The sequence below is a fragment of the Nematolebias whitei genome, chromosome 10 (assembly GCF_014905685.2).
Source record: "Nematolebias whitei isolate Nwh7 chromosome 10, NemWhi1, whole genome shotgun sequence".
Taxonomy (NCBI): Eukaryota; Metazoa; Chordata; class Actinopteri; order Cyprinodontiformes; family Rivulidae; genus Nematolebias; species Nematolebias whitei.
In genome coordinates this window covers 34915034-34921469 of record NC_056507.1, presented here as the reverse complement: position 1 = coordinate 34921469, position 6436 = coordinate 34915034, and positions in this window count along the sequence as shown.

Here is a 6436-nt window from a genome sequence, read left to right as displayed (position 1 = left end):
ATCTCACAAGACCCTCGGAGCATGTGGAGGGGCATTAAGTGCATAACAGATTATAAAGGAAGGAGTGAACAATGCCCCAAAGATCCATCTCTGCCTGATGCCCTCAACAAGTTCTATGCACGCTTTGAAGACCCGAACAGACCACCCAGCACCAGACTCACCTCACCACCGGACGTAGAGCATCTCAGCGTGACCTCAGCAGAAGTAAGGAGTACCTTCAGGAGGATTAATCCGCACAAGGCAACTGGCCCAGACAACATCCCTGGAAAAGTGTTGAAGGAATGTGCTGATCAGCTCTGTGAGGTGCTGGCAGACATTTTTAACACCTCACTTACCCTGGAGACAGTTCCCACCTGCCTGAAGACTGCCACCATCATCCCATTCCCAAAAAGCTCTACAGTAACTGGTCTGAATGACTATCGGCCAGTGGCCCTCACCCCGATAGTCGCTAAATGCTTTGAAAAACTGGTCATGACTCACATCAAAACAACCATCAATATCAACAAGGACCCTCATCAGTATGCATACCGTGAGAACCGATCAACAGAGGATGCAACCTCCTCTGTGGTCCACACTGCGCTCAACCACCTGGAGCAGAAAAACTCTTACGTCCGTATGCTCTTTGTGGACTTCACATCCGCCTTCAACACCATGATCCCCCAAACCCTGATGGACAAACTATCCACACTAGGACTAAGTCCCTCCATCTGCAACTGGGTACTAGACTTTTTAACAAACAGACCACAGTTAGTGAGGATCCACAACCTCTCCTCCTCTACCATAACCCTCAGCACTGGCTCTCCTCAGGGATGTGTGTTGAGCCCCCTCCTGTTTACTCTGTTCACGTATGATTGTGCAGCTACCCATCCAGGCTGTCACATTGTAAAGTTTGCAGATGATATAGCGGTGGTGGGATGCATCACAAACAATGATGAGTCCAGCTACAGGCAAGAGGTGGAACACCTGGAGAGCTGGTGCAGAGAGAATAACCTTCACATCAATGTGAAGAAGACAAAGGAGATGTTTGTGGACTTCAGAAAGAACAAAAACACCTACACCCCCCTGAACATAAGAGGATCTGCGGTGGAAGTGGTCTCCAGCTACAAGTACTTGGGTGTACACATGAATGACAACCTCAGCTGGAGCAACAACACCACCAGCCTGATCAAGAAAGCTCATCAGAGACTCTACTTCCTCAGACGGCTGAGGCGAGTTGGTCTGGGAAGCTCAGTCCTCACCTCCTTCTACAGGTGTGCAGTAGAGAGCATCCTGTGCTCGAGCATCAATGTGTGGCATGGAGGCTGCACAGCTGCAGAAAGAAAAGCTTTGCAGAGAGTGGTGAAGGCTGCACAGAAATCTGTTGGAATCAGCCTCCCCACCATCACAGACATCTACACCTCCAGATGCAGGAAGAGGGCCACCTGCATCATGAAGGACCCCACTCACCCAGCACACACACTTTTTGTCCCACTCCCCTCAGGAAGGAGGTTAAGGAGCATTAAGTGTAGAACCACTAGACTGAGGAACAGCTTCTACCCTGAGGCTGTTAGACTCATGAATCTCTAACTAGAATAATCACTGTGAAAAACCATATCATGTTGCTGCTGATCTGTTTCATGTTGCTGCTGATCTGTTTCAATGTTGATGTGTTCATGCGTGCACATCTGCTCACAGACTCATGTTCATGTTTGTGCTGATGTTCAATGTTTTTATGTTATGAGTGCTTAGTGTATATTTAGTTGATGTTTTTCTTAGTTCATATCTTAGATGTTATTACTGTTTTTCTTATACATTTTATTGTTGGATGTAACTGGGACCCTGTGTACATAATTTTGCTCCACCACATGTACCACATGAGGTGTGAATGACAATAAAGAAACTCTGACTCTGACTCTGAGAAATAGACTCGCACAGCCAGTGTGACAAGCGCTGGGTGGATAACGGGCGACCTGCAGATGCATCTCTATAATGCACAAACAAATGTTGACGCATTGCAGCTGTGCACGCTATGTAACACGTCAACGCCCGCACAGGACAGAGAAGATAAAAAGACGTTACTTCATCTGATCTGTGTGAAAAGAGGGGGGGGGGGGAACAACCCCTCCAACGATATCGCTCTTGATTAAAAGAGCTCGTGGTGTATTAGGCATAAAAGCTGGGTTGATCTAAAATCAGCTGATCTGCCATCAGCCTAAATTCTGAGACATGACGGAGCGACAGAGAGGGCAGATAAAAACACTCACTCTCTTAGCGGGTGTTAAAGCCAGCAGCAGTGCTGTTTAAAGAGACAAGAATTTAAGTGGAACCTGATCCAAAGGCTCAAATGAAGCTTTGATCATGACCTGCAGGACCAGTATTAAATCCCACTGGAAACAAGTGGGTGTGGGACAGACCTGCGTCTCTGTACACCTTTTAGAAAACGTTTCATCAGAGGATGATAAAACCTGTTCTGTCTCAGAAACCTTCATGTCAGGAAGAGATGGCTGCAGCGTGCTCGGTGTAACGCTCGGAAGTGGGTGCACATATGAGCCGACGCGTCCTGAGGGTCGTGTGTGTGCGTCCTCATGCAACGCTTTAAGCCAGGATTGCCGCGGGGGCGCGCGTTGGCACTGGTGCGGTAAGTAGGCACCGCGCGCCAACGGTGGAGCGGGGTTACCACTGGCTTGGTCTGCAGAAAAAATGTTCATCGTTTGCTGCGGGTCACGTGAGCTTTTGAGTGATTCCACGAGCTGCAATATTAATTCAGACAAAACCCCTTCTTCGAGGATGTATGAGCTGAGCCGCTGTGAAGGCTTGTGGGGCTGCTGATGCCGCGGGAGCGTGCGTTGGCACTGGAGCGGTCAGGAAGCAGCCCGCGGCATCGGTGAAGCGAGGCTACCCCTGGCTCGGTCTGCAGAAAAAAAACGTTCATTCTTGGCTGCAAGTCATGTGAACTTCAGAATGATTCCATGCGCTGCAGTATTAATTCAGAAAACCTTCTTCGAGGATATAGGAGCAGAGCCGCTGTGAGGCTTGTGAACTGCTAACGCTGCGGGAGCGCGCGTTGACACCGCTGCAATGACAAAACGTGTGTCGCTTCTGCTGGGAGCGAGATACGTTGCTGAGCTCGTACTGTGGTCTCACGTGAACGTTGATGGGAACGGCGGGCGCTGAGAGCTGCGTGCGCGTTTTCATGCCGCGGGAGCACGCATCGGCACCACTGACAGTGAATGAAAACAACCTTAAAAGGCTCATTCGTGATGAGTGTGTGTGATGTATCTGCTTGTCAGATAAACCATGCTGACAGCCTGGCTAGGAGACACTTCATCATAAAATGATGTTATTTTACAGTGTCATCAACACACCTCCAGCGACCGGACACCTGATTACCTTCCGTTGAGCTCTGTTTGTTGTCCTAGAGGGCCCCCTGTTGGCGAAGTCCGGAAAAAAATAAAACTTCCGGCTGCCGGGGACATCTGACGGGAGGGGCTGGCGTAGCAGAGCTGGGGAGGCGTTGAGCAGCCGTGGAGCAGCTGTGGAGCATCTTGAAATGATCTCTAGCTGATGAAAAGAGGATCACCAATGGACTCCTGCATTTCTCCTGAGAGGAAGGTGGAGTGACGGGCCAAGAGAGCTTCTGGGACCCCGTTCTCCGGCTGCGATGCGGGGCGGCAGACAGCAAAAGAGGCGCACCGGTTGAGGATGACGTCAGCTGACCTGTAGACTGAGCGTACTGCAGGGGCCGGCAGCGTCGTTAGCAGTAGCCGCTGCGAGAGCGGAATGAGCCGAAGGACAAAGGGCCACCGTCTCTTCTCACCTCTGAACATGTACGCCAACAGCGTAACGTGTTGTTCGCTGCGGCTGTGTGAAACACATGCTGGTGAGCTCAGTTGGAGAGCGGTGTCACCGTCTCGGTTATGCTAACCGGAGGCACGGGACGCTGGTCCATCTCAAACATCTTACTCCAATGAAGCCTCCATCAGGCTCGGCTCCAGAGGGCACGGAGGGACTTTCCGCTCAGTGAACCCCTGCTCTGGAGATGGGTGCGGACTGTGGAGACCGACTCCCCCAATCTACCAGGAAAGAACCCGTCTGTGGCCTCGCCCGTAGGACGTCCTGTTGGGAGCACGAGGCCATATGGGTCAAGACGGTGAGCCGGAATGGAGCCCAGTAAACAACCTTCCCGCCGGATCATCTGAACTGGCGGGAAAGGATTAGGACGTAAAAAAGGGTCCTTTCATGTCAGCCTCCTCCTGGGTTACGCCGGGCAACCCCTGAGGGCGCCGTCGGCCGGGAGCGGTGTGATCGCCGATGCGAAAACGAGGTGGGATGGGGTGAGCATTCACTCAGCCCCCCTCCACCGACACTACGCTCCCCAGGAGGGAATGAGCAGCGGGGGCTGCAGCTGAGCACGCCTGTCCCGGAGGAACCATCCGATTTGCTCCGAGGGTCGGCGATAAGAGGAAAAAATACAAGATGGCGTTGTCCAGCATGTAGTGACCTGTCACTGGGAAATATTCCTCGGCGCTTACCTTGAAATAAGACTGCTCGTCATCTTCTCCTCGGGGAGGAGAACTCACCGGACGACCGGAGGTCGACTGCCGGGCCAAGCATCCTTAACAAAGGTCGGTCATCTACACAATTTTCCTTCTTTGTTCTTCTGACAGTGCTATTTTAGCTCGCTGAAGAAAAAATGGGAGCCGATTTCCCGCTCTTAACGTAATTTATACGGACCGGGTGGGGCCCACACAGCAGGTGGGCGTGGACTAAATTTTTTCAGTGCTTATGCTGCGCATAACGGGATAAACCCACTAAAGCGAAGGCCTTAAAGGGCGAAGCTTATACGAAATAGAACTTGTTTTGTCTCTTCTTCCCTTCTCTGTGAGACTGCGTGTGGGTGAGGGGTAAGCTTTTTTCTTTTTCCTCTTTCTGTGTGGGTGTCAGGTGACGCATCCATATCCTGACCGCAAGGGGGCGCTGTTGTATAAAGCAATTACAAGTCTTGACTTACTGAGTTTTCAGACTTGTGAGTGTTTTGTCTCAACGGGGGCCAGGAGTGCATGATAATAAAAACACTTGAATGCCAGATTGTGTGAATTGTGTCAGCAGATATGGAGCTCATAAATAAGAAATCTGTAACTCCTGTGGAAACTCTACAGGAACAATCAAAAAGGGTTAAAGCTGTAATTAATGTTATACACACAGCAAATGCAGGAAAATGTAAGGAACTGGACAGTCTTCTGAGTCAGCTGGTCCAGGCTGAGGAGAAATCATCAGACACACTCACACAACTAGATTGGGACAAGGTTAAAGATCAAAACAAACAAATTCAGGAGCTTAACGAAGATTTGCTGACCTACAAATCATTTATAACACGTCAGAAGCTACAGAAGAAATTAGAGAAACGCAGACAAATACAGGGTATGTATAAACAATTAGCATTATTTTGTCAGAGTGTACAAAACTTGGGTGAGACAGAAAAGTATGAACCGCCGCCTTATGTAACGAACATGACTTTACCGACAGCGCCACCTGCTGGAAATTATCCGGTGTTGCAGGTTCATAAAGGCAAACTGTCATTTGAGGAGACTGATTCTGAGGAAGGTGGTACTCAGGATAGTGAGTTAGGGGGAATTAGTAGCAGAATGACTGCGCAGAGACGACAGCGGTTTCTTAATGAGTTAACTGTACGTGAGGAGGAGGAAGGTAGACAGGCTCGGTGGAAAGGTAGTTCACGTGAAAGTGAGAGAGGAGGAGGATGGACAGAGGGTCCAGGGACTAGTGGAAAACACTGCAGTAAGACTACACTGTGGAGGGAGAGCAGGAACACCAGTAGCCCGATGGATAAACATACCACACTGTTTATTGAGGGTTCATTGACAGGAATAGTAGAGGAAGATGAGGGGGTGCGGACACGGGGGACAACATCAGGCAGGTTGAGGAGGCAGCCCGACAGATGGGGATATGTTGGTCCAGGTCAGCCAGAGGTGACCTGCTCAGGTTCGTGAGGAGGCGGAGTCAGTATCAGATGTGGATAGGTGTTACAGTGTTGTTTCTCAACTTCCATTACTGAATACTCAGGGAGCGACAGGTGAGGTGTCACGCTATAAGCCGTTTCATATACGTGATTTGGAGTCGATAACAGAGAAGTTGCCACCGTTGGTGCAGGGTGGAGGCCGCTGGTTGGAAAAATTTAATGCCCTTACTTTAGGAGTGACCTTGGCAGTGGGGGATCTGAACGCCATTTTTGCTCGCTGTGCTAATCACGCCACCGTCCAGACATACCTGAACTCTCCTATAGCGACTGCTCGGGGCCGGTATAGGATCTTAGAACTACCTGATGAAACTCCGTTGTGCATGGTGTTTGTACAAATCGCGCCGATCATAAGAACTCTGTACCCATTGCCAGCTGGAGTAGCGGTCCCCGAATTCAGATGGGATAGGACTATAGACCCGT